Source organism: Bombina bombina, chromosome 1, assembly GCF_027579735.1.
Source record: "Bombina bombina isolate aBomBom1 chromosome 1, aBomBom1.pri, whole genome shotgun sequence".
Taxonomy (NCBI): domain Eukaryota; kingdom Metazoa; phylum Chordata; class Amphibia; order Anura; family Bombinatoridae; genus Bombina; species Bombina bombina.
The window spans coordinates 248,680,178-248,693,434 of NC_069499.1; the positions used below are offsets into that span (position 1 = coordinate 248,680,178).

At 37.0% G+C, this 13,257-nt stretch overlaps 1 protein-coding gene across 3 annotated transcripts in view; it reads left to right on the forward strand.

The window, feature by feature from the left end:
* Nucleotides 1-13,257, forward strand: part of GANC (glucosidase alpha, neutral C) — a 133,928-nt gene that overhangs the window by 61,319 nt on the left and 59,352 nt on the right. The gene's annotated exons all lie outside the window — the stretch shown is intronic.

Sequence of the window (13,257 nt, forward strand, 5' to 3'; positions counted from 1 at the left end):
GAGCCCCTTCGTGCACATAAGAGTTATATAACTATACCCAAAGTCTGTTATTTATAAAAGGTTAACCCCTTCTTTTTACAGTAGATTTTGCAAAGTTATTATTGTTAACTATTGTTAAGATTCTTGCTTGTTAAATGTTTAATAAAAATGTGCCGTGCACAGCCATTCACACGCGGGTGGTAGTTGTCAATCTCCCCGGTCGGACAAGACTGGGGAGATTGAAATTTGCCATTTAAGAGGTGGCGAAAGGTTAGGGAAGATGACCGCTGCTTGTTAAATACAGACTGCAGGTTCTCTTGTGATGCTGGCGAAGGGATTGATAAATCAAACCCTATAAATGCATTTTCAAATGATATTTGAAAAAATAAAATATTTTGATTAATGGCTATTTGTAAGAGGTTCTTTGAAAAGCTTCTTACAAATACATTTTCTTTATGATAATTAACAAGTTCATAATTAGATTATGAACAAATTACAAATCTTTCTCTTGTTAAGTGTGTTCAGTCCACGGGTCATCCATTACTTATGGGATATATTCTCCTTCCCAACAGGAAGTTGCAAGAGGATCACCCAAGCAGAGCTGCTATATAGCTCCTCCCCTCACATGTCATATCCAGTCATTCTCTTGCAACCCTCAACAAAGAAGGAGGTCGCGAGAGGAGTTGGAGTTTTTTTACTTAATTATTCTTCAATCAAAAGTTTGTTATTTTAAATGGCACCGGAGTGTGCTGTTTTTTTTATCTCAGGCAGTATTTGGAAGAAGAATCTGCCTGCGTTTTCTATGATCTTAGCAGACGTAACTAAGATCCACTGGCTGTTCTCGACATTCTGAGGAGTGGGGTAACTTCAGAAAATGGGAATAGCATGCGGGGTCCCCCGCAAATGAGGTATGTGCAGTACAATATTTTCTGGGAATGGAATTGACTAAGAAAACACTGCTGTTACCCATATGATGTAAGTACAGCCTTAAATGCAGTAGTAGCGACTGGTATCAGGCTGATAAATGTATGTGCAGTTGAGTTATTTTCTAGGGACTAGAATTTGACTGAGAAAATACTGTTAATACTGAAATAATGCATAAGTCTTAACTGCAGTAGAAGCGACTGGTAGCAGGCTTAGTGATAACTTTGCATGACATTGAAAAAGTTTGTTTTTAAAACGTTTACTGGCATGTTATTCGTTTTGTGAGGTACTTTGGTGATAAGTCTTTTTGGGCATGATTTTTTTCCATATGGCTAACGTATATCAGGTCTCCCACTGTTGTAATATGAGTGGGAGGGACCTTTTTTTTAGCGCCTTGTTGCGCAGTTAAAATTCTAGCACAGTCTTCCTGCTTCTTCCTCCTTGATCCAGGACGTCTCTAGAGAGCCCAGGGGTCTTCAAAATTCGTTTTTGAGGGAGGTAATCAGTCACAGCAGACCTGTGACAGTGTGTTTGACTGTGATAAAAGCGTTAAATCTTAAATTGATTATCCGTTTTTGGGTATTGAGGGGTTAATCATCCTTTTGCTAATGGGTGCAATCCTCTGCTAATTTAATACATTTACTGTTAAAAATTGTTTGCTATAACTGAATTAGTTCATTGTTATTCAACTGTGTTTTTAAAAGCGCTGCAGCGTTTTTTATATTGCTTGTAAACTTATTGAAAGTAATTTCCAAGCTTGCTAGCTTCATTGCTAGTCTGTTTAAACATGTCTGATACAGAGGAATCTGTTTGTTCATTATGTTTAAAAGCCGATGTGGAGCCCAATAGAAATATGTGTACCAATTGTATTGATGTTACTTTAAATAAAAGTCAGTCTTTACCGGTAAAGAAATTATCACCAGACAACGAGGGGGAAGTTATGCCGTCTAACTCTCCTCACGTGTCAGTACCTTCGCCTCCCGCTCAGGAGGTGCGTGAGATTGTGGCGCCAAGTACATCAAGGCCCTTACAAATCACTTTACATGATATGGCTAATGTTATGAAAGAAGTATTATCTAATCTGCCCGAGTTAAGAGGCAAGCGCGATAGCTCTGGGTTAAGGACAGAGCGCGCCGATGACACGAGAGCCATGTCTGATACTGCGTCACAATTTGCAGAACATGAGGACGGAGAGCTTCATTCTGTGGGTGACGGTTCTGATTCGGGGAGACCGGATTCAGAAATTTCAAATTTTAAATTTAAGCTTGAGAACCTCCGCGTGTTGCTAGGGGAGGTGTTAGCGGCTCTGAATGATTGTGACACGGTGGCAATCCCAGAGAAATTATGTAGGCTGGATAAATACTATGCGGTACCGGTGTGTACTGACGTTTTTCCTATACCGAAAAGGCTTACAGAGATTATTAGCAAGGAGTGGGATAGACCTGGTGTGCCCTTTTCCCCTCCTCCGATATTTAGAAAAATGTTCCCTATAAACGCCGCCTCACAAGACTTATGGCAGACGGTCCCTAAGGTGGAGGGAGCAGTTTCTACTTTAGCCAAGCGTACCACTATCCCGGTGGAGGATAGTTGTGCCTTCTCAGATCCAATGGATAAAAAATTAGAGGGTTACCTTAAGAAAATGTTTGTTCAACAAGGTTTTATATTACAGCCCCTTGCATGCATTGCGCCTGTCACTGCTGCAGCGGCATTCTGGTTTGAGTCTCTGGAAGAGGCGATTCGCACAGCACCATTGGATGAGACTTTGAGCAGGCTTAGAACGCTTAAGCTAGCTAATGCGTTTGTTTCAGATGCCGTAGTGCATTTAACCAAACTTACGGCTAAGAATTCCGGATTCGCCATCCAGGCGCACAGAGCGCTATGGCTTAAATCCTGGTCAGCAGATGTGACTTGAACTGGGAGGCGGACTTTCTGAGTCGCCAGACTTTTCATCCGGGGGAGTGGGAGCTTCATCCGGAGATATTTGCTCAACTGATTCTTCGTTGGGGCAAACCGGAACTGGATCTCATGGCATCTCGCCAGAACGCCAAGCTTCCGTACTACGGATCCAGGTCCAGGGACCCGGGAGCGGTGCTGATAGATGCACTAGCAGCCCCTTGGGTTTTCAACATGGCTTATGTGTTTCCACCGTTTCCGTTATTGCCTCGACTGATTGCCAAGATCAAACAGGAGAGAGCATCGGTGATTCTGATAGCGCCTGCGTGGCCACGCAGGACCTGGTATGCAGACCTAGTGGACATGTCGTCCTGTCCACCATGGTCTCTGCCTCTGAGGCAGGACCTTCTAATTCAGGGTCCTTTCAACCATCCAAACCTAATTTCTCTGAGGCTGACTGCATGGAGATTGAACGCTTGATTCTATCGAAGCGTGGTTTCTCGGAGTCGGTTATTGATACATTAATACAGGCTCAGAAACCTGTGACCAGAAAAATTTACCATAAGATATGGCGTAAATATTTATATTGGTGTGAATCCAAGAGTTACTCATGGAGTAAGGTTAGGATTCCTAGGATATTGTCTTTTCTACAAGAGGGTTTAGAAAAGGGTTTATCCGCTAGTTCACTAAAGGGACAGATTTCTGCTCTGTCTATTCTTTTACACAAGCGTCTGGCAGAGAATCCAGACGTCCAGGCTTTTTGTCAGGCTTTGGCTAGGATTAAGCCTGTGTTTAAAGCTGTTGCTCCTCCGTGGAGCTTAAACTTGGTTCTTAAAGTTCTTCAGGGTGTTCCGTTTGAACCCCTTCATTCCATTGATATTAAGCTTTTATCTTGGAAAGTTCTGTTTTTGATGGCTATTTCCTCGGCTCGAAGAGTCTCTGAGTTATCTGCCTTACATTGTGATTCTCCTTATCTGATCTTTCATTCAGACAAGGTAGTCCTGCGTACTAAACCTGGGTTTTAACCTAAGGTTGTTTCTAACAGGAATATCAATCAAGAGATTGTTGTTCCATCATTGTGTCCTAATCCTTCTTCAAAGAAGGAACGTCTTTTGCATAATCTAGACGTGGTCCGTGCCCTGAAGTTCTACTTACAGGCAACTAAAGATTTTCGGCAAACTTCTTATCTGTTTGTCGTTTACTCTGGACAGAGGAGAGGTCAAAAGGCTTCGGCTACCTCTCTCTCTTTTTGGCTTCGTAGCATAATACGTTTAGCCTATGAGACTGCTGGACAGCAGCCTCCTGAAAGAATTACAGCTCATTCCACTAGAGCTGTGCTTCCACCTGGGCCTTTAAGAATGAGGCCTCTGTTGAACAGATTTGCAAGGCTGCAACTTGGTCTTCACTTCATACTTTTTCCAAATTTGACAAATTTGACACTTTTGCTTCTTCGGAGGCTGTTTTTGGGAGAAAGGTTCTTCAGGCAGTGGTTCCTTCTGTTTAATGTTCCTGCCTTGTCCCTCCCATCATCCGTGTACTTAGCTTTGGTATTGGTATCCCATAAGTAATGGATAACCCGTGGACTGAACACACTTAACAAGAGAAAACATAATTTATGCTTACCTGATAAATTTATTTCTCTTGTAGTGTGTTCAGTCCACGGCCCGCCCTGTCTTTTTTGAGGCAGGTTCTAAATTTTAAATGATAACTCCAGTCACCACTGCACCCTATAGTTTCTCCTTTCTCGTCTTGTTTCGGTCGAATGACTGGATATGACATGTGAGGGGAGGAGCTATATAGCAGCTCTGCTTGGGTGATCCTCTTGCAACTTCCTGTTGGGAAGGAGAATATATCCCATAAGTAATGGATGACCCGTGGACTGAGCACACTACAAGAGAAATAAATTTATCAGGTAAGCATAAATTATGTTTAAGCACTGACAGTAAAAAAACGTAGAGAGACATTAAAGTGATTTTTTAAATTTATACATCAGAAATTATTCATAGCATTACACAAAATATGCACGCAAAACATATGTTTAAAATAATTTAAAACTTTCATTTTGTTAGTTAAGTGTGCATTGTTTTGCATGCACAGGACACACCCCTTGAAAATTCTCTTGAATGTTGTTTATCTTACTTCATTTGTTCTGGCCAAATAGGGAGAGATATAAATGAGCTTCTGCACATAACAACCAATCACTGTGCAGCATGTTGGAATATCAGGATTCTACATTCTACGGTCTCTATTTGAAGCAGTGAAAACCCTACAATTTTCAGAGTGAAATTATATATATATATATATATATATATATACTTTTTAAAAAATATGTAATGTGCAACACTTGTGTTTACAAACATAAAAACAAATGTAAAAATGAAATCTATATAAAAATGGCAAAAAATATACCTAGTTAAAAGCAGCTAGATCCAAAACTTCATTAACCACTTTGCTACTGGGAATTTCAGAGAAAAACTTAACATCTTTGCTATCACTCCGTTCAATCAGAAATAGAGCCTTTGTTTTTTTTATTTACTTATGAAAACTATATATATATATATATATATATATATATATATTTTTTATTTTTTTATTTTTTTTTTAAAGTAGACAACCCAAGGTATTGATATAGACTCATTGTGATATATTTCATGCCATTATTTGGCCACCAATTAAGATCATATAAAAAGATTGTTAACTTTTTAGCACTGAAATTATTTAAACACAACTACTGCAGTCATAATACAAATGGTTGTAAAACTTCTAATGGCATAACAAATTATGATATATTTTTATTTTTTATTATTATCACTTTTATTTATCTTTCTGTAGGGTTGGTACCCCCCTCTATGATCAGCTTTTTCTGTAGCCTAGGGTCCCCCATCCAGTTGATATTGTTTCATAGTGTATGGCCCCTCCCTCTCCCTTCATACTTTTTTCATAGTGTAGGGAATCCCGCCCTTCACTCCCCCTCCTCTGCTGGGCCGTCCACCACCTCCCTCCTTTTCTCTTACCGCTCCGACCGGCACTAACGGAGGATCATTACAGAGGGGGACACAGACAATGTCACTCTCTGTAACGATCGGCGATCTGGCTTCATATTGTAAGAAAGCACAATCGGTAATATTTTTTTAAGTGTTCTCCCCATATTTTTTTCTACAGGTATGGTTAATGTACTGCAACACACATTATACTGTGCCAAATATAAAATGTTATTAAAATGAGAGGTGAATTTATTTTCTGTAGAAAACACTTGTAGTAGTAGAAATAAAGCCCTTCTTTCTATGTGTAATAAAATCATAGGTATAACATTTTGGGCTCTACTAAAACTACCTTTTTATCTTCTTTTCTTTTTTTTTTAAATGTTTAAATGTTCTAGTTTTGTTCCTCTTATTACTCATCACTACTTTACTAGTTACCAACGTATTCTTAAAAGAGGGTGTTTTTTTAAAAGCACATACCTGTTTATCACCTACAATGTTTTAAAGACTGGGGTCCTTTTTAATAATACCCTTATATTTCTTTAAAATATTAGTGATTTTAAATTAATTCTGATTGTAGATTTTACATTTTTAAACAACTTTACAATTTACTTCTATTATCTTATTTGCTTCATTATTTAGATATCCTTTGTTGAAAAGAATAGCTAGGTAGGCTCAGCACCTGGGTTAAATTTGCTTATTGGTGGCTTCACATTGTATATGTATATGTTTTATGTGTCTTTGGGAGGTGGTAGTAAAATATATTTTGGCATTAAAAATGCTTTCTCTTTTGTGTAGGACTACATCTCCAAACCCCATTTGGATAACTGTACTTTTTTAAAATCATATAATAATATATATTGCTAAGAATCTTATCAGCCTCTTTAATATACTCTATTCTGTTTTGAATTACAACCCCACCTCCCCTGTCTGCCTGATTTATTACTATATTTTTAGGCAATCTAGAAAAAAGCCCTCTGCTCCTACAAATTCAAGTTAGATAATTTATTATTACAGACAGATTTTCACATTCATCTATAACCAGATTTCTAACAGATTCAAATAAAAATCCTTATTTAAAATAGGATTAAAATTTAAAAAAGTGGAGAAATTTGTATACACTCTTTAAGCAAAATTAACAGTAGTGGAATTTTTTTTACTCAGGTATAGAGTTGGTTAATAGGTCTCTGCCTTTGATCTTTATTTTGTTTTGTTTTTTAACACAAAATATGTTTCAGCGGATAATTTTATGATGTATTTATTAATATCATGGACTTCCCATTACTTTATAAATAGACCAGATGAGTACACACATGCACTTCCCATTACTTTATAAATAGACCAGATAAACACACAGATGCACTTCCCATTACTTTATAAATAGACCAGATAAACACACAGATGCACTTCCCATTACTTTATAAATAGACCAGATGAGTATACACATGCACTTCCCATTACTTTATAAATAGACCAGATGAGCACACACATGCACTTCCAATTACTTTATAAATAGACCAGATGAGGACACACATGCACTTCCCATTACTTTATAAATAGACCAGATGAGTACACACATGCACTTCCCATTACTTTATAAATAGACCAGATAAACACACAGATGCACTTCCCATTACTTTATAAATAGACCAGATGAGTATACACATGCACTTCCCATTACTTTATAAATAGACCAGATAAACACACAGATGCACTTCCCATTACTTTATAAATGGACCAGATGAGTACACACATGCACTTCCCATTACTTTATAAATGGACCAGATGAGCACACACATGCACTTCCCATTACTTTATAAATAGACCAGATGAGTATACACATGCACTTCCCATTACTTTAATAATAGACCAGACGAGTACACACATGCACTTCCCATTACTTTATAAATAGACCAGATGAGTATGCACATGCACTTCCTATTACTTTATAAATAGATCAGATGAGAATACACATGCACTTCCCATTACCTTATAAATAGACCAGATGAGCACACACATGCACTTCCCATTACTTTGTAAATAGATCAGATGAGCACACACATGCACTTCCCATTACTGTATAAATTGACCAGATGAGTACACACATGCACTTCCCATTACTTTATAAATAGACCAGATGAGTATACACATGCGCTTCCCATTACTTTAATAATAGACCAGACGAGTACACACATGCACTTTCAATTACTTTATAAATAGACCAGATGAGCATACACATGCACTTCCCATTACTTTATAAATAGACCAGATGAGTATGCACATGCACTTCCTATTACTTTATAAATAGATCAGATGAGCACACACATGCACTTCCCATTACTGTATAAATAGACTAGATGAGTACACACATGCACTTCCTATTACTTTATAAATAGACCAGATGAGCATACACATGCACTTCCCATTACTTTATAAATAGACCAGATGAGTACACACATGCACTTCCCATTACTTTATAAATAGACCAGATGAGCATACACATGCACTTCCTATTACTTTATAAATATAGACCAGATGAGTACACACATGCACTTCCTATTACTTTATAAATAGACCAGATGAGCATATACATGCACTTCCCATTACTTTATAAATAGACCAGATAAACACACACATGCACTTCCCATTACTTTATAAATAGACCAGATGAGTATACATATGTACTTCCCATTACTTTATAAATAGACCAGATGAGTACACACATGCACTTCCCATTACTTTATAAATAGACCAGATGAGCATACACATGCACTTCCCATTACTTTATAAATAGACCAGATAAACACACAGATGCACTTCCTATTACTTTATAAATAGACCAGATAAACACACAGATGCACTTCCCATTACTTTATAAATAGACCAGATGAGTATACACATGCACTTCCCATTACTTTATAAATAGACCAGATAAACACACAGATGCACTTCCCATTACTTTATAAATAGACCAGATGAGTATACACATGCACTTCCCATTACTTTATAAATAGACCAGATAAACACACACATGCACTTCCTAAGACTTTATAAATAGACCAGATGAGTATACACATGCACTTCCTATTACTTTATAAATAGACCGGATGAGTACACACATGTACTTCCTATTACTTTATAAATAGACCAGACGAGTACACACATGCACTTCCCATTACTTTATATATAGACCGGATGAGTATACACATGCACTTCCCATTACTTTATATATAGACCGGATGAGTACACACATGCACTTCCCATTACTTTATAAATAGACCAGATGAGTATACACATGCACTTCCCATTACTTTATAAATAGACCGGATGAGTATACACATGCACTTCCCATTAGTTTATAAATAGACCAGATGAGTATACACATGCACTTCCCATTACTTTATAAATAGACCAGATGAGTATACACATGCACTTCCCATTACTTTATAAATAGACCAGATGAGTATACACATGCACTTCCCATTACTTTATAAATAGACCAGATGAGTATACACATGCACTTCCCATTACTTTATAAATAGACCGGATGAGTACACACATGCACTTCCCATTACTTTATAAATAGACCAGATGAGTACACACATGCACTTCCTATTACTTTATAAATAGACCAGATGAGTACACACATGCACTTCCCATTACTTTATAAATAGACCAGATGAGTACACACATGCACTTCCCATTACTTTATAAATAGACCGGATGAGTACACACATGCACTTCCCATTACTTTATAAATAGACTGGATGAGTACACACATGCACTTCCCATTACTTTATAAATAGACCGGATGAGTACACACATGCACTTCCCATTACTTTATAAATAGATCAGATGAGCACACACATGCACTTCCCATTACTTTATAAATAGACCAGATGAGTACACACATGCACTTCCTATTACTTTATAAATAGACCAGATGAGTACACACATGCACTTCCCATTACTTTATAAATAGACCAGATAAGTACACACATGCACTTCCCATTACTTTATAAATAGACCAGATGAGTACACACATGCACTTCCCATTACTTTATAAATAGACCAGATGAGCATACACATGCACTTCCCATTACTTTATAAATAGACCAGATAAACACACAGATGCACTTCCCATTACTTTATAAATAGACCAGATGAGTATACACATGCACTTCCCATTACTTTATAAATAGACCAGATGAGTATACACATGCACTTCCCATTACTTTATAAATAGACCAGATGAGTATACACATGCACTTCCCATTACTTTATAAATAGACCAGATGAGTATACACATGCACTTCCCATTACTTTATAAATAGACCGGATGAGTACACACATGCACTTCCCATTACTTTATAAATAGACCAGATAAGTACACACATGCACTTCCCATTACTTTATAAATAGACCAGATGAGTACACACATGCACTTCCCATTACTTTATAAATAGACCAGATGAGTACACACATGCACTTCCCATTACTTTATAAATAGACCGGATGAGTACACACATGCACTTCCCATTACTTTATAAATAGACTGGATGAGTACACACATGCACTTCCCATTACTTTATAAATAGACCGGATGAGTACACACATGCACTTCCCATTACTTTATAAATAGATCAGATGAGCACACACATGCACTTCCCATTACTTTATAAATAGACCAGATGAGTACACACATGCACTTCCTATTACTTTATAAATAGACCAGATGAGTACACACATGCACTTCCTATTACTTTATAAATAGACCAGATGAGTACACACATGCACTTCCCATTACTTTATAAATAGATCAGATGAGCACACACATGCACTTCCCATTACTTTATAAATAGACCAGATGAGTACACACATGCACTTCCTATTACTTTATAAATAGACCAGATGAGTACACACATGCACTTCCTATTACTTTATAAATAGACCAGATGAGTACACACATGCACTTCCCATTACCTTATAAATAGACCAGATGAGTACACACATGCACTTCCCATTACTTTATAAATAGACCAGATGAGTATGCACATTTACTTCCCATGGATGAAGATAAGAAGATATAGCGTCGCCACCATCATCGTAGAGTACAATCTTTGGGGTTAGTGTTAGGTTTTTGTTTGTAGGGGGGGATTATAGATTTTATTTTTTGGGGCAGAAAAAGAGCTGAATGCCCTTTTAATGGCAATGCCCAACCAAATGCCCTTTCAGGGCACTTTGTAATTTAGTTTTTTTTAGATAGGTTTTTTTTATTTTGGGGGGTGTAATGTTAGAGGGTTTAGTGGTGGGTTTTCATGACATACTATATAGTGTGATCGCTATTTTTTTAAAAATTATTTCAATCTGTATTATTGTATTTATAACTAATGATTTTTACGTATTTTGCTGGTCTTCGCTCCTCCCTCCATCAATTTCCGGATTTTACAGTCTCTTACGTACAGGGCGGTCCCACCCGCTCTATACGTACATCAAATGCGCGTTCTCGATTGCCTGACAAAGTGCGCATGCGCACACCTCGGCTTCTCTTCTATTTGCGCCTGCGTGAGTTAAAGTGTTTGCAAACTTAAAAAAAAGGACTTACTTGCGATAGAATGAAAAGAAAGTGAAGCGCTTGTTCGATATGTAACAAAACAGGTTGAAGCCGCAGTAACTGTTTCAATTTGTTTTTAAATAGAGGACGGAGTCAATGTTTGCTGGTCTCTTTCCTAATTGCGCATGCGCTAAACTGGAGCAAGCCCGGGTAGGAAGTATAAGGAAATAATGCCAACGCATGCGCACAACTTACAGCATTGTTCTGACGTCAAATGACGGCCGCCTAACGGCCAGACTCACTATTGGCTGGTTCAAGAACGTGACTGGACCAAACCCCCCCCCCCCCCCCAAAAAAAAACGGGCTGTTTGGAAACGATTCGGAATTGCAAACAAACAGGCTTATAACTCGGTAAATATAATAAAATAATTAAAATTATGAATTAAAGTTCCTCTAATTTTATAAGTATTTACATTGCCACTAATCGAAACAGGCGAAGTTTACCTTTACTTTAAGAGGTATTAGAATAGGCTTAATTCTTTTATTTTTTGGGTAATTACTTTTTTTTACTGTAGTAATAATAATAATAATGTTTTTTTTTTTGTAATGTTAGGGTTTTTTATTTTTTGTAATGTTAGTTGTTTTTTTTTAGTAATCTTAGAGGGGGTTTTTAAAGGTAAGAATAGTTTTAATTTATTTTTATAGGTAAGTTTTTTTTGTTGTTGTTTTATTTTTAATTTTTATGGTAGTTAGGATTTATTTTGTAATTTTTATCCAAGATGGCATCCCTTAGAATTCTATCAGTCAATCGGAATCTATCAGCCAATCAGAATTAAGGTAGAAAAAATCCTATTGGCTGATTGGATCAGCCAATATGATTGCGAGCTCAATCCTATTGACTGATTCAATCAGCCAATAGGATTTTTTCTACCTTAATTCCGATTGGCTGATAAAATTCTATCAGCCAATAGGAATCTTAGGGACACCATCTTGGATGACATCATTTAAAGGTACCTTCATTCATCGTTAGTCCGTCGGAAGAAGAGGATGCTACGCGTCGGATGTCTTGAAGATGGACCTGCTCCGCGCTGGAAGGATGAAGATAGAAGATGCCGTCTGGATGAAGACTTCTGCCTGTCTGGAGGACCACTTCTGCCTGTCTGGAGAACCACATCTTGCCGCTTGGATGAAGACTTCTCCCGTTAAGTGAATCTTCGGGGGTTAGTGTTAGGATTTATTTAAGGGTGGGTTGGATGGGTTTATTTTTTAGCTTAGGGCTTTGGGACTGCAATAGAGCTAAATGCTAATTGTGTGGGTGGTAGGTTTTACTGTTGGGGGGGGGGGGGGTGTTTGTATTTTTTTTTTACAGGAAAAAGAGCTGATTTCTTTGGGTCAATGACCCGCAAAAGGCCCTTTAAAGAGCTATTGGTAGTTTAGTTTAGGTTAGATTTTTTTATTTATTTTGGGGGGATTTTTTTATTTTGATAGGGCTATTAGATTAGGTGTAATTAGTTTAAAGATCTGTAATTTGTTTTTTATTTTCTGTAATTTAGTGGGGGGGTTTTGTGTGATTTAGCTAATTTAATTTATTATTTAATGTAGGGAATTGATTTAATTATAGTGTAGTGTTAGGTGTTATTGTAACTTAGGTTAGGTTTTATTTTACAGGTCAATTTGTATTTATTTTAGCTAGGTAGTTATTAAATAGTTAATAACTATTTAGTAACTATTCTACCTAGTTAAAATAAATACAAACTTGCCTGTAAAATAAAAATAAAACCTAAGATAACTGCAATGTAACTATTAGTTATATTGTAGCTAGCTTAGGGTTTATTTTATAGGTAAGTATTTCGTTTTAAATAGGAATAATGTAGTTAATGATAGTAATTTTATTTAGATTTATTTAAATTATATTTAAATTAGGGG